The sequence below is a fragment of the Lactuca serriola genome, chromosome 1, assembly GCF_051521515.1.
Source record: "Lactuca serriola cultivar US96UC23 chromosome 1, Lser_US96UC23_V15, whole genome shotgun sequence".
NCBI classification, from domain to species: domain Eukaryota; kingdom Viridiplantae; phylum Streptophyta; class Magnoliopsida; order Asterales; family Asteraceae; genus Lactuca; species Lactuca serriola.
In genome coordinates this window covers 207,263,938-207,281,635 of record NC_136408.1, presented here as the reverse complement: position 1 = coordinate 207,281,635, position 17,698 = coordinate 207,263,938, and the positions used below count along the sequence as shown (strand labels likewise).

Here is a 17,698-nt window from a genome sequence, read left to right as displayed (position 1 = left end):
AGACGCCTTTGTTTTGGTACGCGGGGCGTGGGACCCACGTGACGGATCGGCTCCGTTCCAAAAATACGAAAACCATCAGCCACGAACCGGAGGGCACCCGAGCATAGAAATAGCAAGAAAGAAAGGAAAAAAAAAGCACGTAAAACCTAGAAACAAACGCAAACGGACAACGAAAAAGGGTGGTGCAACACGAGGACTTCCCAGGGGGTCACCCATCCTAGTACTACTCTCGCCCAAGCACGCTTAACTGCGGAGTTCTGATGGGATCCGGTGCATTAGTGCTGGTATGATCGCACCCGAAATACTATCCATGTTTATTGTTTTTATGTGTTAGAAGACGCCTTTGTTTTGGTACGCGGGGCGTGGGACCCACGTGACGGATCGGCTCCGTTCCAAAAATACGAAAACCATCAGCCACGAACCGGAGGGCACCCGAGCATAGAAATAGCAAGAAAGAAAGGAAAAAAAGCACGTAAAACCTAGAAACAAACGCAAACGGACAACGAAAAAGGGGGGTGCAACACGAGGACTTCCCAGGGGGTCACCCATCCTAGTACTACTCTCGCCCAAGCACGTTTAACTGCGGAGTTCTGATGGGATCCGGTGCATTAGTGCTGGTATGATCGCACCCGAAATACTATCCATGTTTATTGTTTTTATGTGTTAGAAGACGCCTTTGTTTTGGTACGCGGGGCGTGGGACCCACGTGACGGATCGGCTCCGTTCCAAAAATACGAAAACCATCAGCCACGAACCGGAGGGCACCCGAGCATAGAAATAGCAAGAAAGAAAGGAAAAAAAGCACGTAAAACCTAGAAACAAACGCAAACGGACAACGAAAAAGGGGGGTGCAACACGAGGACTTCCCAGGGGGTCACCCATCCTAGTACTACTCTCGCCCAAGCACGCTTAACTGCGGAGTTCTGATGGGATCCGGTGCATTAGTGCTGGTATGATCGCACCCGAAATACTATCCATGTTTATTGTTTTTATGTGTTAGAAGACGCCTTTGTTTTGGTACGCGGGGCGTGGGACCCACGTGACGGATCGGCTCCGTTCCAAAAATACGAAAACCATCAGCCACGAACCGGAGGGCACCCGAGCATAGAAATAGCAAGAAAGAAAGGAAAAAAAGCACGTAAAACCTAGAAACAAACGCAAACGGACAACGAAAAAGGGGGGTGCAACACGAGGACTTCCCAGGGGGTCACCCATCCTAGTACTACTCTCGCCCAAGCACGCTTAACTGCGGAGTTCTGATGGGATCCGGTGCATTAGTGCTGGTATGATCGCACCCGAAATACTATCCATGTTTATTGTTTTTATGTGTTAGAAGACGCCTTTGTTTTGGTACGCGGGGCGTGGGACCCACGTGACGGATCGGCTCCGTTCCAAAAATACGAAAACCATCAGCCACGAACCGGAGGGCACCCGAGCATAGAAATAGCAAGAAAGAAAGGAAAAAAAAAGCACGTAAAACCTAGAAACAAACGCAAACGGACAACGAAAAAGGGGGGTGCAACACGAGGACTTCCCAGGGGGTCACCCATCCTAGTACTACTCTCGCCCAAGCACGCTTAACTGCGGAGTTCTGATGGGATCCGGTGCATTAGTGCTGGTATGATCGCACCCGAAATACTATCCATGTTTATTGTTTTTATGTGTTAGAAGACGCCTTTGTTTTGGTACGCGGGGCGTGGGACCCACGTGACGGATCGGCTCCGTTCCAAAAATACGAAAACCATCAGCCACGAACCGGAGGGCACCCGAGCATAGAAATAGCAAGAAAGAAAGGAAAAAAAGCACGTAAAACCTAGAAACAAACGCAAACGGACAACGAAAAAGGGGGGTGCAACACGAGGACTTCCCAGGGGGTCACCCATCCTAGTACTACTCTCGCCCAAGCACGCTTAACTGCGGAGTTCTGATGGGATCCGGTGCATTAGTGCTGGTATGATCGCACCCGAAATACTATCCATGTTTATTGTTTTTATGTGTTAGAAGACGCCTTTGTTTTGGTACGCGGGGCGTGGGACCCACGTGACGGATCGGCTCCGTTCCAAAAATACGAAAACCATCAGCCACGAACCGGAGGGCACCCGAGCATAGAAATAGCAAGAAAGAAAGGAAAAAAAGCACGTAAAACCTAGAAACAAACGCAAACGGACAACGAAAAAGGGGAGTGCAACACGAGGACTTCCCAGGGGGTCACCCATCCTAGTACTACTCTCGCCCAAGCACGCTTAACTGCGGAGTTCTGATGGGATCCGGTGCATTAGTGCTGGTATGATCGCACCCGAAATACTATCCATGTTTATTGTTTTTATGTGTTAGAAGACGCCTTTGTTTTGGTACGCGGGGCGTGGGACCCACGTGACGGATCGGCTCCGTTCCAAAAATACGAAAACCATCAGCCACGAACCGGAGGGCACCCGAGCATAGAAATAGCAAGAAAGAAAGGAAAAAAAAGCACGTAAAACCTAGAAACAAACGCAAACGGACAACGAAAAAGGGGGGTGCAACACGAGGACTTCACAGGGGGTCACCCATCCTAGTACTACTCTCGCCCAAGCACGCTTAACTGCGGAGTTCTGATGGGATCCGGTGCATTAGTGCTGGTATGATCGCACCCGAAATACTATCCATGTTTATTGTTTTTATGTGTTAGAAGACGCCTTTGTTTTGGTACGCGGGGCGTGGGACCCACGTGACGGATCGGCTCCGTTCCAAAAATACGAAAACCATCAGCCACGAACCGGAGGGCACCCGAGCATAGAAATAGCAAGAAAGAAAGGAAAAAAAGCACGTAAAACCTAGAAACAAACGCAAACGGACAACGAAAAAGGGGGGTGCAACACGAGGACTTCCCAGGGGGTCACCCATCCTAGTACTACTCTCGCCCATGCACGCTTAACTGCGGAGTTCTGATGGGATCCGGTGCATTAGTGCTGGTATGATCGCACCCGAAATACTATCCATGTTTATTGTTTTTATGTGTTAGAAGACGCCTTTGTTTTGGTACGCGGGGCGTGGGACCCACGTGACGGATCGGCTCCGTTCCAAAAATACGAAAACCATCAGCCACGAACCGGAGGGCACCCGAGCATAGAAATAGCAAGAAAGAAAGGAAAAAAAAGCACGTAAAACCTAGAAACAAACGCAAACGGACAACGAAAAAGGGGGGTGCAACACGAGGACTTCCCAGGGGGTCACCCATCCTAGTACTACTCTCGCCCAAGCACGCTTAACTGCGGAGTTCTGATGGGATCCGGTGCATTAGTGCTGGTATGATCGCACCCGAAATACTATCCATGTTTATTGTTTTTATGTGTTAGAAGACGCCTTTGTTTTGGTACGCGGGGCGTGGGACCCACGTGACGGATCGGCTCCGTTCCAAAAATACGAAAACCATCAGCCACGAACCGGAGGGCACCCGAGCATAGAAATAGCAAGAAAGAAAGGAAAAAAAGCACGTAAAACCTAGAAACAAACGCAAACGGACAACGAAAAAGGGGGGTGCAACACGAGGACTTCCCAGGGGGTCACCCATCCTAGTACTACTCTCGCCCAAGCACGCTTAACTGCGGAGTTCTGATGGGATCCGGTGCATTAGTGCTGGTATGATCGCACCAGAAATACTATCCATGTTTATTGTTTTTATGTGTTAGAAGACGCCTTTGTTTTGGTACGCGGGGCGTGGGACCCACGTGACGGATCGGCTCCGTTCCAAAAATACGAAAACCATCAGCCATGAACCGGAGGGCACCCGAGCATAGAAATAGCAAGAAAGAAAGGAAAAAAAGCACGTAAAACCTAGAAACAAACGCAAACGGACAACGAAAAAGGGGGGTGCAACACGAGGACTTCCCAGGGGGTCATCCATCCTAGTACTACTCTCGCCCAAGCACGCTTAACTGCGGAGCTCTGATGGGATCCGGTGCATTAGTGCTGGTATGATCGCACCCGAAATACTATCCATGTTTATTGTTTTTATGTGTTAGAAGACGCCTTTGTTTTGGTACGCGGGGCGTGGGACCCACGTGACGGATCGGCTCCGTTCCAAAAATACGAAAACCATCAGCCACGAACCGGAGGGCACCCGAGCATAGAAATAGCAAGAAAGAAAGGAAAAAAAAGCACGTAAAACCTAGAAACAAACGCAAACGGACAACGAAAAAGGGGGGTGCAACACGAGGACTTCCCAGGGGGTCACCCATCCTAGTACTACTCTCGCCCAAGCACGCTTAACTGCGGAGTTCTGATGGGATCCGGTGCATTAGTGCTGGTATGATCGCACCCGAAATACTATCCATGTTTATTGTTTTTATGTGTTAGAAGACGCCTTTGTTTTGGTACGCGGGGCGTGGGACCCACGTGACGGATCGGCTCCGTTCCAAAAATACGAAAACCATCAGCCATGAACCGGAGGGCACCCGAGCATAGAAATAGCAAGAAAGAAAGGAAAAAAAAGCACGTAAAACCTAGAAACAAACGCAAACGGACAACGAAAAAGGGGGGTGCAACACGAGGACTTCCCAGGGGGTCACCCATCCTAGTACTACTCTCGCCCAAGCACGCTTAACTGCGGAGTTCTGATGGGATCCGGTGCATTAGTGCTGGTATGATCGCACCCGAAATACTATCCATGTTTATTGTTTTTATGTGTTAGAAGACGCCTTTGTTTTGGTACGCGGGGCGTGGGACCCACGTGACGGATCGGCTCCGTTCCAAAAATACGAAAACCATCAGCCACGAACCGGAGGGCACCCGAGCATAGAAATAGCAAGAAAGAAAGGAAAAAAAAGCACGTAAAACCTAGAAACAAACGCAAACGGACAACGAAAAAGGGGGGTGCAACACGAGGACTTCCCAGGGGGTCACCCATCCTAGTACTACTCTCGCCCAAGCACGCTTAACTGCGGAGTTCTGATGGGATCCGGTGCATTAGTGCTGGTATGATCGCACCCGAAATACTATCCATGTTTATTGTTTTTATGTGTTAGAAGACGCCTTTGTTTTGGTACGCGGGGCGTGGGACCCACGTGACGGATCGGCTCCGTTCCAAAAATACGAAAACCATCAGCCACGAACCGGAGGGCACCCGAGCATAGAAATAGCAAGAAAGAAAGGAAAAAAAGCACGTAAAACCTAGAAACAAACGCAAACGGACAACGAAAAAGGGGGGTGCAACACGAGGACTTCCCAGGGGGTCACCCATCCTAGTACTACTCTCTCCCAAGCACGCTTAACTGCGGAGTTCTGATGGGATCCGGTGCATTAGTGCTGGTATGATCGCACCCGAAATACTATCCATGTTTATTGTTTTTATGTGTTAGAAGACGCCTTTGTTTTGGTACGCGGGGCGTGGGACCCACGTGACGGATCGGCTCCGTTCCAAAAATACGAAAACCATCAGCCATGAACCGGAGGGCACCCGAGCATAGAAATAGCAAGAAAGAAAGGAAAAAAAAGCACGTAAAACCTAGAAACAAACGCAAACGGACAACGAAAAAGGGGGGTGCAACACGAGGACTTCCCAGGGGGTCACCCATCCTAGTACTACTCTCGCCCAAGCACGCTTAACTGCGGAGTTCTGATGGGATCCGGTGCATTAGTGCTGGTATGATCGCACCCGAAATACTATCCATGTTTATTGTTTTTATGTGTTAGAAGACGCCTTTGTTTTGGTACGCGGGGCGTGGGACCCACGTGACGGATCGGCTCCGTTCCAAAAATACGAAAACCATCAGCCACGAACCGGAGGGCACCCGAGCATAGAAATAGCAAGAAAGAAAGGAAAAAAAAGCACGTAAAACCTAGAAACAAACGCAAACGGACAACGAAAAAGGGGGGTGCAACACGAGGACTTCCCAGGGGGTCACCCATCCTAGTACTACTCTCGCCCAAGCACGCTTAACTGCGGAGTTCTGATGGGATCCGGTGCATTAGTGCTGGTATGATCGCACCCGAAATACTATCCATGTTTATTGTTTTTATGTGTTAGAAGACGCCTTTGTTTTGGTACGCGGGGCGTGGGACCCACGTGACGGATCGGCTCCGTTCCAAAAATACGAAAACCATCAGCCACGAACCGGAGGGCACCCGAGCATAGAAATAGCAAGAAAGAAAGGAAAAAAAGCACGTAAAACCTAGAAACAAACGCAAACGGACAACGAAAAAGGGGGGTGCAACACGAGGACTTCCCAGGGGGTCACCCATCCTAGTACTACTCTCGCCCAAGCACGCTTAACTGCGGAGTTCTGATGGGATCCGGTGCATTAGTGCTGGTATGATCGCACCCGAAATACTATCCATGTTTATTGTTTTTATGTGTTAGAAGACGCCTTTGTTTTGGTACGCGGGGCGTGGGACCCACGTGACGGATCGGCTCCGTTCCAAAAATACGAAAACCATCAGCCATGAACCGGAGGGCACCCGAGCATAGAAATAGCAAGAAAGAAAGGAAAAAAAAGCACGTAAAACCTAGAAACAAACGCAAACGGACAACGAAAAAGGGGGGTGCAACACGAGGACTTCCCAGGGGGTCACCCATCCTAGTACTACTCTCGCCCAAGCACGCTTAACTGCGGAGTTCTGATGGGATCCGGTGCATTAGTGCTGGTATGATCGCACCCGAAATACTATCCATGTTTATTGTTTTTATGTGTTAGAAGACGCCTTTGTTTTGGTACGCGGGGCGTGGGACCCACGTGACGGATCGGCTCCGTTCCAAAAATACGAAAACCATCAGCCACGAACCGGAGGGCACCCGAGCATAGAAATAGCAAGAAAGAAAGGAAAAAAAGCACGTAAAACCTAGAAACAAACGCAAACGGACAACGAAAAAGGGGGGTGCAACACGAGGACTTCCCAGGGGGTCACCCATCCTAGTACTACTCTCGCCCAAGCACGCTTAACTGCGGAGTTCTGATGGGATCCGGTGCATTAGTGCTGGTATGATCGCACCCGAAATACTATCCATGTTTATTGTTTTTATGTGTTAGAAGACGCCTTTGTTTTGGTACGCGGGGCGTGGGACCCACGTGACGGATCGGCTCCGTTCCAAAAATACGAAAACCATCAGCCATGAACCGGAGGGCACCCGAGCATAGAAATAGCAAGAAAGAAAGGAAAAAAAAGCACGTAAAACCTAGAAACAAACGCAAACGGACAACGAAAAAGGGGGGTGCAACACGAGGACTTCCCAGGGGGTCACCCATCCTAGTACTACTCTCGCCCAAGCACGCTTAACTGCGGAGTTCTGATGGGATCCGGTGCATTATTGCTGGTATGATCGCACCCGAAATACTATCCATGTTTATTGTTTTTATGTGTTAGAAGACGCCTTTGTTTTGGTACGCGGGGCGTGGGACCCACGTGACGGATCGGCTCCGTTCCAAAAATACGAAAACCATCAGCCATGAACCGGAGGGCACCCGAGCATAGAAATAGCAAGAAAGAAAGGAAAAAAAAGCACGTAAAACCTAGAAACAAACGCAAACGGACAACGAAAAAGGGGGGTGCAACACGAGGACTTCCCAGGGGGTCACCCATCCTAGTACTACTCTCGCCCAAGCACGCTTAACTGCGGAGTTCTGATGGGATCCGGTGCATTAGTGCTGGTATGATCGCACCCGAAATACTATCCATGTTTATTGTTTTTATGTGTTAGAAGACGCCTTTGTTTTGGTACGCGGGGCGTGGGACCCACATGACGGATCGGCTCCGTTCCAAAAATACGAAAACCATCAGCCACGAACCGGAGGGCACCCGAGCATAGAAATAGCAAGAAAGAAAGGAAAAAAAAGCACGTAAAACCTAGAAACAAACGCAAACGGACAACGAAAAAGGGGGGTGCAACACGAGGACTTCCCAGGGGGTCACCCATCCTAGTACTACTCTCGCCCAAGCACGCTTAACTGCGGAGTTCTGATGGGATCCGGTGCATTAGTGCTGGTATGATCGCACCCGAAATACTATCCATGTTTATTGTTTTTATGTGTTAGAAGACGCCTTTGTTTTGGTACGCGGGGCGTGGGACCCACGTGACGGATCGGCTCCGTTCCAAAAATACGAAAACCATCAGCCATGAACCGGAGGGCACCCGAGCATAGAAATAGCAAGAAAGAAAGGAAAAAAAAGCACGTAAAACCTAGAAACAAACGCAAACGGACAACGAAAAAGGGGGGTGCAACACGAGGACTTCCCAGGGGGTCACCCATCCTAGTACTACTCTCGCCCAAGCACGCTTAACTGCGGAGTTCTGATGGGATCCGGTGCATTAGTGCTGGTATGATCGCACCCGAAATACTATCCATGTTTATTGTTTTTATGTGTTAGAAGACGCCTTTGTTTTGGTACGCGGGGCGTGGGACCCACGTGACGGATCGGCTCCGTTCCAAAAATACGAAAACCATCAGCCATGAACCGGAGGGCACCCGAGCATAGAAATAGCAAGAAAGAAAGGAAAAAAAAGCACGTAAAACCTAGAAACAAACGCAAACGGACAACGAAAAAGGGGGGTGCAACACGAGGACTTCCCAGGGGGTCACCCATCCTAGTACTACTCTCGCCCAAGCACGCTTAACTGCGGAGTTCTGATGGGATCCGGTGCATTAGTGCTGGTATGATCGCACCCGAAATACTATCCATGTTTATTGTTTTTATGTGTTAGAAGACGCCTTTGTTTTGGTACGCGGGGAGTGGGGACCCACGTGACGGATCGGCTCCGTTCCAAAAATACGAAAACCATCAGCCATGAACCGGAGGGCACCCGAGCATAGAAATAGCAAGAAAGAAAGGAAAAAAAAGCACGTAAAACCTAGAAACAAACGCAAACGGACAACGAAAAAGGGGGGTGCAACACGAGGACTTCCCAGGGGGTCACCCATCCTAGTACTACTCTCGCCCAAGCACGCTTAACTGCGGAGTTCTGATGGGATCCGGTGCATTAGTGCTGGTATGATCGCACCCGAAATACTATCCATGTTTATTGTTTTTATGTGTTAGAAGACGCCTTTGTTTTGGTACGCGGGGCGTGGGACCCACGTGACGGATCGGCTCCGTTCCAAAAATACGAAAACCATCAGCCATGAACCGGAGGGCACCCGAGCATAGAAATAGCAAGAAAGAAAGGAAAAAAAAGCACGTAAAACCTAGAAACAAACGCAAACGGACAACGAAAAAGGGGGGTGCAACACGAGGACTTCCCAGGGGGTCACCCATCCTAGTACTACTCTCGCCCAAGCACGCTTAACTGCGGAGTTCTGATGGGATCCGGTGCATTAGTGCTGGTATGATCGCACCCGAAATACTATCCATGTTTATTGTTTTTATGTGTTAGAAGACGCCTTTGTTTTGGTACGCGGGGCGTGGGACCCACGTGACGGATTGGCTCCGTTCCAAAAATACGAAAACCATCAGCCATGAACCGGAGGGCACCCGAGCATAGAAATAGCAAGAAAGAAAGGAAAAAAAAGCACGTAAAACCTAGAAACAAACGCAAACGGACAACGAAAAAGGGGGGTGCAACACGAGGACTTCCCAGGGGGTCACCCATCCTAGTACTACTCTCGCCCAAGCACGCTTAACTGCGGAGTTCTGATGGGATCCGGTGCATTAGTGCTGGTATGATCGCACCCGAAATACTATCCATGTTTATTGTTTTTATGTGTTAGAAGACGCCTTTGTTTTGGTACGCGGGGCGTGGGACCCACGTGACGGATCGGCTCCGTTCCAAAAATACGAAAACCATCAGCCACGAACCGGAGGGCACCCGAGCATAGAAATAGCAAGAAAGAAAGGAAAAAAAAAGCACGTAAAACCTAGAAACAAACGCAAACGGACAACGAAAAAGGGGGGTGCAACACGAGGACTTCCCAGGGGGTCACCCATCCTAGTACTACTCTCGCCCAAGCACGCTTAACTGCGGAGTTCTGATGGGATCCGGTGCATTAGTGCTGGTATGATCGCACCCGAAATACTATCCATGTTTATTGTTTTTATGTGTTAGAAGACGCCTTTGTTTTGGTACGCGGGGCGTGGGACCCACGTGACGGATCGGCTCCGTTCCAAAAATACGAAAACATCAGCCACGAACCGGAGGGCACCCGAGCATAGAAATAGCAAGAAAGAAAGGAAAAAAAAGCACGTAAAACCTAGAAACAAACGCAAACGGACAACGAAAAAGGGGGTGCAACACGAGGACTTCCCAGGGGGTCACCCATCCTAGTACTACTCTCGCCCAAGCACGCTTAACTGCGGAGTTCTGATGGGATCCGGTGCATTAGTGCTGGTATGATCGCACCCGAAATACTATCCATGTTTATTGTTTTTATGTGTTAGAAGACGCCTTTGTTTTGGTACGCGGGGCGTGGGACCCACGTGACGGATCGGCTCCGTTCCAAAAATACGAAAACCATCAGCCACGAACCGGAGGGCACCCGAGCATAGAAATAGCAAGAAAGAAAGGAAAAAAAAGCACGTAAAACCTAGAAACAAACGCAAACGGACAACGAAAAAGGGGGGTGCAACACGAGGACTTCCCAGGGGGTCACCCATCCTAGTACTACTCTCGCCCAAGCACGCTTAACTGCGGAGTTCTGATGGGATCCGGTGCATTAGTGCTGGTATGATCGCACCCGAAATACTATCCATGTTTATTGTTTTTATGTGTTAGAAGACGCCTTTGTTTTGGTACGCGGGGCGTGGGACCCACGTGACGGATCGGCTCCGTTCCAAAAATACGAAAACCATCAGCCACGAACCGGAGGGCACCCGAGCATAGAAATAGCAAGAAAGAAAGGAAAAAAAAGCACGTAAAACCTAGAAACAAACGCAAACGGACAACGAAAAAGGGGGGTGCAACACGAGGACTTCCCAGGGGGTCACCCATCCTAGTACTACTCTCGCCCAAGCACGCTTAACTGCGGAGTTCTGATGGGATCCGGTGCATTAGTGCTGGTATGATCGCACCCGAAATACTATCCATGTTTATTGTTTTTATGTGTTAGAAGACGCCTTTGTTTTGGTACGCGGGGCGTGGGACCCACGTGACGGATCGGCTCCGTTCCAAAAATACGAAAACCATCAGCCATGAACCGGAGGGCACCCGAGCATAGAAATAGCAAGAAAAGAAAGGAAAAAAAAGCACGTAAAACCTAGAAACAAACGCAAACGGACAACGAAAAAGGGGGGTGCAACACGAGGACTTCCCAGGGGGTCACCCATCCTAGTACTACTCTCGCCCAAGCACGCTTAACTGCGGAGTTCTGATGGGATCCGGTGCATTAGTGCTGGTATGATCGCACCCGAAATACTATCCATGTTTATTGTTTTTATGTGTTAGAAGACGCCTTTGTTTTGGTACGCGGGGCGTGGGACCCACGTGACGGATCGGCTCCGTTCCAAAAATACGAAAACCATCAGCCACGAACCGGAGGGCACCCGAGCATAGAAATAGCAAGAAAGAAAGGAAAAAAAAGCACGTAAAACCTAGAAACAAACGCAAACGGACAACGAAAAAGGGGGGTGCAACACGAGGACTTCCCAGGGGGTCACCCATCCTAGTACTACTCTCGCCCAAGCACGCTTAACTGCGGAGTTCTGATGGGATCCGGTGCATTAGTGCTGGTATGATCGCACCCGAAATACTATCCATGTTTATTGTTTTTATGTGTTAGAAGACGCCTTTGTTTTGGTACGCGGGGCGTGGGACCCACGTGACGGATCGGCTCCGTTCCAAAAATACGAAAACCATCAGCCACGAACCGGAGGGCACCCGAGCATAGAAATAGCAAGAAAGAAAGGAAAAAAAAGCACGTAAAACCTAGAAACAAACGCAAACGGACAACGAAAAAGGGGGGTGCAACACGAGGACTTCCCAGGGGGTCACCCATCCTAGTACTACTCTCGCCCAAGCACGCTTAACTGCGGAGTTCTGATGGGATCCGGTGCATTAGTGCTGGTATGATCGCACCCGAAATACTATCCATGTTTATTGTTTTTATGTGTTAGAAGACGCCTTTGTTTTGGTACGCGGGGCGTGGGACCCACGTGACGGATCGGCTCCGTTCCAAAAATACGAAAACCATCAGCCACGAACCGGAGGGCACCCGAGCATAGAAATAGCAAGAAAGAAAGGAAAAAAAAAGCACGTAAAACCTAGAAACAAACGCAAACGGACAACGAAAAAGGGGGGTGCAACACGAGGACTTCCCAGGGGGTCACCCATCCTAGTACTACTCTCGCCCAAGCACGCTTAACTGCGGAGTTCTGATGGGATCCGGTGCATTAGTGCTGGTATGATCGCACCCGAAATACTATCCATGTTTATTGTTTTTATGTGTTAGAAGACGCCTTTGTTTTGGTACGCGGGGCGTGGGACCCACGTGACGGATCGGCTCCGTTCCAAAAATACGAAAACCATCAGCCACGAACCGGAGGGCACCCGAGCATAGAAATAGCAAGAAAGAAAGGAAAAAAAAGCACGTAAAACCTAGAAACAAACGCAAACGGACAACGAAAAAGGGGGGTGCAACACGAGGACTTCCCAGGGGGTCACCCATCCTAGTACTACTCTCGCCCAAGCACGCTTAACTGCGGAGTTCTGATGGGATCCGGTGCATTAGTGCTGGTATGATCGCACCCGAAATACTATCCATGTTTATTGTTTTTATGTGTTAGAAGACGCCTTTGTTTTGGTACGCGGGGCGTGGGACCCACGTGACGGATCGGCTCCGTTCCAAAAATACGAAAACCATCAGCCATGAACCGGAGGGCACCCGAGCATAGAAATAGCAAGAAAAGAAAGGAAAAAAAAGCACGTAAAACCTAGAAACAAACGCAAACGGACAACGAAAAAGGGGGGTGCAACACGAGGACTTCCAGGGGGTCACCCATCCTAGTACTACTCTCGCCCAAGCACGCTTAACTGCGGAGTTCTGATGGGATCCGGTGCATTAGTGCTGGTATGATCGCACCCGAAATACTATCCATGTTTATTGTTTTTATGTGTTAGAAGACGCCTTTGTTTTGGTACGCGGGGCGTGGGACCCACGTGACGGATCGGCTCCGTTCCAAAAATACGAAAACCATCAGCCACGAACCGGAGGGCACCCGAGCATAGAAATAGCAAGAAAGAAAGGAAAAAAAAGCACGTAAAACCTAGAAACAAACGCAAACGGACAACGAAAAAGGGGGGTGCAACACGAGGACTTCCCAGGGGGTCACCCATCCTAGTACTACTCTCGCCCAAGCACGCTTAACTGCGGAGTTCTGATGGGATCCGGTGCATTAGTGCTGGTATGATCGCACCCGAAATACTATCCATGTTTATTGTTTTTATGTGTTAGAAGACGCCTTGTTTTGGTACGTCAGGCGTGGGACGACGTGACGGATCGGTCTGGCCCAAAATACGAAAACCATCGCCCATGAACCGGAGGGCACCCGAGACAGAAATAGCAAGAAAAGAAAAAAAAAAAAAAGCACGTAAAACTCAGAAACAAACGCAAACGGACAACGAAAAAGGGGGTGCAAACACGCAGTGACTCTGTGGGTCACCCATCTCAGTATCATTCTCGCTCAAGCACGCTTAATCAAGGAGTTCGATGGGATCCGGTGCACAGTGCCGGTATGATCGCACCCGAAATACTATCCATGTTTATTGTTTTATGTGTTAGAAGACGCCTTTGTTTTGGTACGCGGGGCGTGGGACCCACGTGACGGATCGGCCTGCCCAAAATACGAAAACCATCACCCACGAACCTAGAGGGCACCCGAGCATAGAAATAGCAAGAAAGAAAGGAAAAAAGCACGTAAAACCTAGAAACAAACGCAAACGGACAACGAAAAAGGGGGTGCAACACGAGGACTTCCTCAGGGGGTCACCCATCCTAGTACTACTCGCCTGCCATCGAATCAAGGGAGTTCTCGATGGGATCCGTGCATTAGTGCCGGTATGATCGCACCCGAAATACTATCCATGTTTATTGTTTTTATGTGTTAGGAAGACGCCTTGTTTTGGTACGCGGGGGCGTGGGACCCACGTGACGGATCGGCTCCGTCTCAAAATACGAAAACCATCGCCCACGAACCGGAGGGCACCCACACAGAAATAGCAAGAAAGAAAGGAAAAAAGCACGTAAAACCTAGGAACAAACGCAAACGGACAACGAAAAGGGGGGTGCAACACGAGGACTTCCCTGGTGGGGTCACCCATCCTAAGACTTCACTTTCGCCTCAAGCACGCTTAATCAAGGAGTTCGATGGGATCCCGTGCATTAGTGCTGGTATGATCGCACCCGAAATGATTATCCATGTTTATTGTTTTTATGTGTTAGAAGACGCTTGTTTTGGTACGCGGGGCGGTTGACCCACGCGACGGACGGGCCCAGCCCAAAAATACGAAAACCATCACCACGAACCGGGAGGGCACTCGAGCATAGAAATAGCAAGAAAGAAAGGAAAAAAAGCACGTAAAACCTAGAAACAAACGCAAAACGGACAGCAATCTAAAAAGGTGCAACACGAGGACTTCTCAGGGGGTCACCCATCTCAGTACTACTCTCGCTCAAGCACGCTTAATCGCGGAGTTCGATGGGATCCGGCATTAGTGCCGGTAATACCGCACCAACATTATCCATGTTTATTGTTTTTATGTGTGAAGACGCCTTTGTTTTGGTACGCGGGCGTGACCCACGTGACGGATCGGCTCCGTCTCCAAAAAAATACGAAAACCATCACCATGAACCGCAGGGCACCCGAGCATAGAAATAGCAAGAAAGAAAGGAAAAAAAGCACGCAAAACCTAGAAACAAACGCAAAACGGACAACGAAAAGGGGGTGCAACACGAGACTTCTCAGGTCACCCATCCTGCAAGACTACTTCGCCCAAGCACGCTTAATCGATGAGTTCAAGGATCCGGTGCATTATTGCCGAAGGACGTACCCGAAATACTATCCATGCTTATTGTTTTATGTGTTAGAAGACGCCTTCTTTGTTTTGGTACGCGGGGCGTGGGACCGACGTGACGGACCCGGGCCTGCTCTCCAAAAAATACGAAAACCATCACCATGAACCGTGAGGGGCACCCGAGCATAGAAACAGCAAGAAAGAAAGGAAAAAAAAGCACGTAAAACCTAGAAACAAACGCAAACGGACAACGAAAAAGGGGGGTGCAAACACGAGGACTTCTCAGGGGTCACCCATCCTAGTACCACTCTCGCCCAAGCACGTCTTAACGCCATGAGTTCGAGGATCCGTGTGCGGCATTAGTGTCGGTATGATCGCACCCGAAATACTATCCATGTTTATTGTTTTTATGTGTTAGAAGACGCTTTGTTTTGGTACGCGGGGCGTGGGACCCACGTGACGGACGGGGCTTCTCCGTCTCCAAAAATACGAAAACCATCGCCCATGAACCGAGGGCACCCGGAAAACACAGAAATAGCAAGAAAGAAAGGAAAAAAAAAGCACGTAAAACCTAGAAACAAACGCAACCAGACAACGAAAAAGGGGGTGCAACACGCAGACTTCTCCTATAGGTCACCTATCCCAGTACTACGCTCGCCCAAGCACGCTTAACCGCGGAGTTCGATGGATCCTATGCCTAGTGCCGGTATGATCGCACCCGAAATACTATCCATGTTTATTGTTTTTATGTGTCAAGACGCCTTTGTTTTGGTACGCGGGGCGTGGGACCCATGTGACGGATCGTGTCTGCCCAAAAATACGAAAACCATCACTACTAACCGCAGGGCACCCGAGCATAGAAATAGCAAGAAAGAAAGGAAAAAAAAAGCACGTAAAACCTAGAAACAAACGCAAACGGACAACGAAAAGGGGGTGCAACACGAGGACTTCTCCTGTGGGTCACCATTCTGGGGCATCACTTTCGCCAAGCACGCTTAATCGCGGAGTTCGATGTGATCCGGCATTAGTGTCGGCATGATCGCACCAAATACTATCCATGTTTATTGTTTTTATGTGTTTTCGAAGACGCCTTTGTTTTTGGTACGCGGGGCGCGGGACCCACGCGACGGATCTACTCCGTTCCAAAAATACGAAAACCATCACCCATGAACCGGAGGGCACCCGAGCATAGAAATAGCAAGAAAGAAAGGAAAAAAGCACGTAAAACCTAGAAACAAACGCAAACGACAACGAAAAAGGGGGGTAACACGAGGACTTCTCAGGGGTCACCCATCCCGCACTACCGCTCAAGCACGCTAATCGGCGCAGTTCGATGGGATCCGGCATTAGTGCCGTATGATCGCACCCGAAATACTATCCATGCTTATTGTTTATGTTAGAAGACGCTTTGTTCAGTACGGGGCGGACCCACGTGACGGATCGGCCCCGTCTCCAAAAATACGAAAACCACGCCCCACCGAACCGAGGGCACCCGAGCACAGAAAATGAAAGAAAGAAAGGAAAAAAAGCACGTAAAACTCAGAAACAAACGCAAACGGACAACGAAAAGGGGGTGCAACACGAGGATCTCAGGGGTCACCCATCCTAGCATCATTTCCGCTCACACGAATCGCGGGAGTTCGATGGGATCCACATTAGTGCTGGTATGATCGCACCCGAAATACTATCCATGTTTATTGTTTTTATGTGTCAAGACGCTTGTTTTGGTACGCGGGCGTGGGACCCACGTGACGGACGGCCTGCTCAAAAATACGAAAACCATCACCACGAACCGAGGGCACTCCGAGCATAGAAATAGCAAGAAAAGAAAGGAAAAAAAAGCACGAAACCTGTAAACAAACGCAAACGGACAACGAAAAAGGGGGGTGCAAATACGACTTCCCAGGGGTCACCCATCCTAGTACTACTCGCCCAAGCACGCTTAATCGCGGAGTTCGACGGGATCCCGTGCATTAGTGCCGGTATGATCGCACCCGAAATACTATCCATGTTTATTGTTTTTATGTGTTGGAAGACGCCTTTGTTTTGGTACGCGGGGCGTGGGGATCCACGTGATCGATCGGCTCCGTTCCAAAAATACGAAAACCATCACCACGAACCTAGGAGGGCACCGAGACAGAAATAGCAAGAAAGAAAGGAAAAAAGCACGTGAAAACCCAGAAACAAACGCAAACGGACAACGAAAAAGGCAACACGAGGACTTCCAGTCACCCATCCTAGTACTACCTCTCGCCCAAGCACGCTAACGAGTTCGATGATCCTATGCATTAGTGGCCGGTATGATCGCACCCGAAATACTATCCATGTTTATTGTTTTTATGTGCACGAAGACGCCTTTGTCTTGGTACGCGGGGCGGTGGGACCCACGTGACGGATCGTGTCTGCTCAAAAAATACGAAAACCATCAGCCATGAACCGGAGGGCACTCCGAGCATAGAAATAGCAAGAAAGAAAGGAAAAAAAAGTACGTAAAACCTAGAAACAAACGCAAACGACAACGAAAGGTGCAACACGAGGACTTCCCAGGGGGTCACCCATCCCAGTACTACTCTCGCCCAAGCACGCTTAACTGCGGAGTTCTGGAGGGATCCGGTGCACACGCTGGCATGATCGCACCCGAAATACTATCCATGTTTATTGCTTCATGTGTTAAGACGCTTGTTTTGGTACGCGCTGGGACCCACGTATGACGGATCGGCTCCGTCTCAAAAAATACGAAAACCATCAGCCATGAACCGGAGGGCACTGAAAGCATAGAAATAGCAA

General features: G+C 49.5%; 41 non-coding genes and 2 pseudogenes across 41 annotated transcripts; all 43 read right to left on the bottom strand.

Moving 5' to 3' along the window:
• Window positions 1-179: 179 nt before the first annotated feature.
• Window positions 180-298, bottom strand: LOC145083930 (5S ribosomal RNA). Its single transcript, XR_013698392.1, has one exon. It is a non-coding gene; the product is annotated as a 5S ribosomal RNA (ribosomal RNA).
• A 214-nt stretch (window positions 299-512) lies between these two features.
• LOC145083244 (5S ribosomal RNA) lies at window positions 513-631 on the bottom strand. The gene has a single exon (XR_013697723.1). It is a non-coding gene; the product is annotated as a 5S ribosomal RNA (ribosomal RNA).
• A 214-nt stretch (window positions 632-845) lies between these two features.
• On the bottom strand, window positions 846-964 carry LOC145081497 (5S ribosomal RNA). The gene has a single exon (XR_013696052.1). It is a non-coding gene; the product is annotated as a 5S ribosomal RNA (ribosomal RNA).
• A 214-nt stretch (window positions 965-1,178) lies between these two features.
• Window positions 1,179-1,297, bottom strand: LOC145081496 (5S ribosomal RNA). Its single transcript, XR_013696051.1, has one exon. It is a non-coding gene; the product is annotated as a 5S ribosomal RNA (ribosomal RNA).
• A 216-nt stretch (window positions 1,298-1,513) lies between these two features.
• On the bottom strand, window positions 1,514-1,632 carry LOC145081495 (5S ribosomal RNA). Its single transcript, XR_013696050.1, has one exon. It is a non-coding gene; the product is annotated as a 5S ribosomal RNA (ribosomal RNA).
• Window positions 1,633-1,846: 214 nt separating this feature from the next.
• Window positions 1,847-1,965, bottom strand: LOC145081494 (5S ribosomal RNA). The gene has a single exon (XR_013696049.1). It is a non-coding gene; the product is annotated as a 5S ribosomal RNA (ribosomal RNA).
• A 214-nt stretch (window positions 1,966-2,179) lies between these two features.
• Window positions 2,180-2,298, bottom strand: LOC145083006 (5S ribosomal RNA). The gene has a single exon (XR_013697500.1). It is a non-coding gene; the product is annotated as a 5S ribosomal RNA (ribosomal RNA).
• A 215-nt stretch (window positions 2,299-2,513) lies between these two features.
• LOC145083343 (5S ribosomal RNA) lies at window positions 2,514-2,632 on the bottom strand. Its single transcript, XR_013697817.1, has one exon. It is a non-coding gene; the product is annotated as a 5S ribosomal RNA (ribosomal RNA).
• Window positions 2,633-2,846: 214 nt separating this feature from the next.
• LOC145083251 (5S ribosomal RNA) lies at window positions 2,847-2,965 on the bottom strand. The gene has a single exon (XR_013697730.1). It is a non-coding gene; the product is annotated as a 5S ribosomal RNA (ribosomal RNA).
• Window positions 2,966-3,180: 215 nt separating this feature from the next.
• Window positions 3,181-3,299, bottom strand: LOC145081493 (5S ribosomal RNA). The gene has a single exon (XR_013696048.1). It is a non-coding gene; the product is annotated as a 5S ribosomal RNA (ribosomal RNA).
• Window positions 3,300-3,513: 214 nt separating this feature from the next.
• LOC145083423 (5S ribosomal RNA) lies at window positions 3,514-3,632 on the bottom strand. The gene has a single exon (XR_013697900.1). It is a non-coding gene; the product is annotated as a 5S ribosomal RNA (ribosomal RNA).
• A 214-nt stretch (window positions 3,633-3,846) lies between these two features.
• LOC145084869 (5S ribosomal RNA) lies at window positions 3,847-3,965 on the bottom strand. Its single transcript, XR_013699295.1, has one exon. It is a non-coding gene; the product is annotated as a 5S ribosomal RNA (ribosomal RNA).
• A 215-nt stretch (window positions 3,966-4,180) lies between these two features.
• LOC145081492 (5S ribosomal RNA) lies at window positions 4,181-4,299 on the bottom strand. Its single transcript, XR_013696047.1, has one exon. It is a non-coding gene; the product is annotated as a 5S ribosomal RNA (ribosomal RNA).
• Window positions 4,300-4,514: 215 nt separating this feature from the next.
• LOC145081490 (5S ribosomal RNA) lies at window positions 4,515-4,633 on the bottom strand. The gene has a single exon (XR_013696046.1). It is a non-coding gene; the product is annotated as a 5S ribosomal RNA (ribosomal RNA).
• A 215-nt stretch (window positions 4,634-4,848) lies between these two features.
• On the bottom strand, window positions 4,849-4,967 carry LOC145081488 (5S ribosomal RNA). Its single transcript, XR_013696044.1, has one exon. It is a non-coding gene; the product is annotated as a 5S ribosomal RNA (ribosomal RNA).
• A 214-nt stretch (window positions 4,968-5,181) lies between these two features.
• LOC145084884 (5S ribosomal RNA) lies at window positions 5,182-5,300 on the bottom strand. The gene has a single exon (XR_013699309.1). It is a non-coding gene; the product is annotated as a 5S ribosomal RNA (ribosomal RNA).
• Window positions 5,301-5,515: 215 nt separating this feature from the next.
• On the bottom strand, window positions 5,516-5,634 carry LOC145081487 (5S ribosomal RNA). Its single transcript, XR_013696043.1, has one exon. It is a non-coding gene; the product is annotated as a 5S ribosomal RNA (ribosomal RNA).
• Window positions 5,635-5,849: 215 nt separating this feature from the next.
• On the bottom strand, window positions 5,850-5,968 carry LOC145081486 (5S ribosomal RNA). The gene has a single exon (XR_013696042.1). It is a non-coding gene; the product is annotated as a 5S ribosomal RNA (ribosomal RNA).
• Window positions 5,969-6,182: 214 nt separating this feature from the next.
• LOC145081485 (5S ribosomal RNA) lies at window positions 6,183-6,301 on the bottom strand. The gene has a single exon (XR_013696041.1). It is a non-coding gene; the product is annotated as a 5S ribosomal RNA (ribosomal RNA).
• Window positions 6,302-6,516: 215 nt separating this feature from the next.
• LOC145081484 (5S ribosomal RNA) lies at window positions 6,517-6,635 on the bottom strand. The gene has a single exon (XR_013696040.1). It is a non-coding gene; the product is annotated as a 5S ribosomal RNA (ribosomal RNA).
• Window positions 6,636-6,849: 214 nt separating this feature from the next.
• Window positions 6,850-6,968, bottom strand: LOC145081483 (5S ribosomal RNA). The gene has a single exon (XR_013696039.1). It is a non-coding gene; the product is annotated as a 5S ribosomal RNA (ribosomal RNA).
• A 215-nt stretch (window positions 6,969-7,183) lies between these two features.
• Window positions 7,184-7,302, bottom strand: LOC145084491 (5S ribosomal RNA). The gene has a single exon (XR_013698933.1). It is a non-coding gene; the product is annotated as a 5S ribosomal RNA (ribosomal RNA).
• Window positions 7,303-7,517: 215 nt separating this feature from the next.
• LOC145081482 (5S ribosomal RNA) lies at window positions 7,518-7,636 on the bottom strand. Its single transcript, XR_013696038.1, has one exon. It is a non-coding gene; the product is annotated as a 5S ribosomal RNA (ribosomal RNA).
• Window positions 7,637-7,851: 215 nt separating this feature from the next.
• Window positions 7,852-7,970, bottom strand: LOC145081481 (5S ribosomal RNA). The gene has a single exon (XR_013696037.1). It is a non-coding gene; the product is annotated as a 5S ribosomal RNA (ribosomal RNA).
• Window positions 7,971-8,185: 215 nt separating this feature from the next.
• On the bottom strand, window positions 8,186-8,304 carry LOC145081480 (5S ribosomal RNA). Its single transcript, XR_013696036.1, has one exon. It is a non-coding gene; the product is annotated as a 5S ribosomal RNA (ribosomal RNA).
• A 215-nt stretch (window positions 8,305-8,519) lies between these two features.
• Window positions 8,520-8,638, bottom strand: LOC145081479 (5S ribosomal RNA). Its single transcript, XR_013696035.1, has one exon. It is a non-coding gene; the product is annotated as a 5S ribosomal RNA (ribosomal RNA).
• A 216-nt stretch (window positions 8,639-8,854) lies between these two features.
• On the bottom strand, window positions 8,855-8,973 carry LOC145081477 (5S ribosomal RNA). Its single transcript, XR_013696033.1, has one exon. It is a non-coding gene; the product is annotated as a 5S ribosomal RNA (ribosomal RNA).
• A 215-nt stretch (window positions 8,974-9,188) lies between these two features.
• LOC145081476 (5S ribosomal RNA) lies at window positions 9,189-9,307 on the bottom strand. The gene has a single exon (XR_013696032.1). It is a non-coding gene; the product is annotated as a 5S ribosomal RNA (ribosomal RNA).
• A 215-nt stretch (window positions 9,308-9,522) lies between these two features.
• On the bottom strand, window positions 9,523-9,641 carry LOC145081475 (5S ribosomal RNA). Its single transcript, XR_013696031.1, has one exon. It is a non-coding gene; the product is annotated as a 5S ribosomal RNA (ribosomal RNA).
• A 216-nt stretch (window positions 9,642-9,857) lies between these two features.
• LOC145081474 (5S ribosomal RNA) lies at window positions 9,858-9,976 on the bottom strand. Its single transcript, XR_013696030.1, has one exon. It is a non-coding gene; the product is annotated as a 5S ribosomal RNA (ribosomal RNA).
• A 213-nt stretch (window positions 9,977-10,189) lies between these two features.
• On the bottom strand, window positions 10,190-10,308 carry LOC145081473 (5S ribosomal RNA). The gene has a single exon (XR_013696029.1). It is a non-coding gene; the product is annotated as a 5S ribosomal RNA (ribosomal RNA).
• A 215-nt stretch (window positions 10,309-10,523) lies between these two features.
• On the bottom strand, window positions 10,524-10,642 carry LOC145081472 (5S ribosomal RNA). The gene has a single exon (XR_013696028.1). It is a non-coding gene; the product is annotated as a 5S ribosomal RNA (ribosomal RNA).
• A 215-nt stretch (window positions 10,643-10,857) lies between these two features.
• Window positions 10,858-10,976, bottom strand: LOC145081471 (5S ribosomal RNA). Its single transcript, XR_013696027.1, has one exon. It is a non-coding gene; the product is annotated as a 5S ribosomal RNA (ribosomal RNA).
• Window positions 10,977-11,192: 216 nt separating this feature from the next.
• LOC145081470 (5S ribosomal RNA) lies at window positions 11,193-11,311 on the bottom strand. Its single transcript, XR_013696026.1, has one exon. It is a non-coding gene; the product is annotated as a 5S ribosomal RNA (ribosomal RNA).
• A 215-nt stretch (window positions 11,312-11,526) lies between these two features.
• Window positions 11,527-11,645, bottom strand: LOC145081469 (5S ribosomal RNA). Its single transcript, XR_013696025.1, has one exon. It is a non-coding gene; the product is annotated as a 5S ribosomal RNA (ribosomal RNA).
• Window positions 11,646-11,860: 215 nt separating this feature from the next.
• LOC145081468 (5S ribosomal RNA) lies at window positions 11,861-11,979 on the bottom strand. Its single transcript, XR_013696024.1, has one exon. It is a non-coding gene; the product is annotated as a 5S ribosomal RNA (ribosomal RNA).
• Window positions 11,980-12,195: 216 nt separating this feature from the next.
• Window positions 12,196-12,314, bottom strand: LOC145081466 (5S ribosomal RNA). The gene has a single exon (XR_013696022.1). It is a non-coding gene; the product is annotated as a 5S ribosomal RNA (ribosomal RNA).
• Window positions 12,315-12,529: 215 nt separating this feature from the next.
• Window positions 12,530-12,648, bottom strand: LOC145081464 (5S ribosomal RNA). Its single transcript, XR_013696021.1, has one exon. It is a non-coding gene; the product is annotated as a 5S ribosomal RNA (ribosomal RNA).
• Window positions 12,649-12,864: 216 nt separating this feature from the next.
• Window positions 12,865-12,982, bottom strand: LOC145084930 (5S ribosomal RNA). The gene has a single exon (XR_013699353.1). It is a non-coding gene; the product is annotated as a 5S ribosomal RNA (ribosomal RNA).
• A 215-nt stretch (window positions 12,983-13,197) lies between these two features.
• LOC145081463 (5S ribosomal RNA) lies at window positions 13,198-13,316 on the bottom strand. The gene has a single exon (XR_013696020.1). It is a non-coding gene; the product is annotated as a 5S ribosomal RNA (ribosomal RNA).
• Window positions 13,317-14,515: 1,199 nt separating this feature from the next.
• LOC145080445 (5S ribosomal RNA) lies at window positions 14,516-14,631 on the bottom strand (annotated as a pseudogene).
• Window positions 14,632-16,794: 2,163 nt separating this feature from the next.
• On the bottom strand, window positions 16,795-16,907 carry LOC145080478 (5S ribosomal RNA; annotated as a pseudogene).
• A 526-nt stretch (window positions 16,908-17,433) lies between these two features.
• On the bottom strand, window positions 17,434-17,550 carry LOC145078954 (5S ribosomal RNA). Its single transcript, XR_013694485.1, has one exon. It is a non-coding gene; the product is annotated as a 5S ribosomal RNA (ribosomal RNA).
• Between the last annotated feature and the right edge of the window lie 148 nt (window positions 17,551-17,698).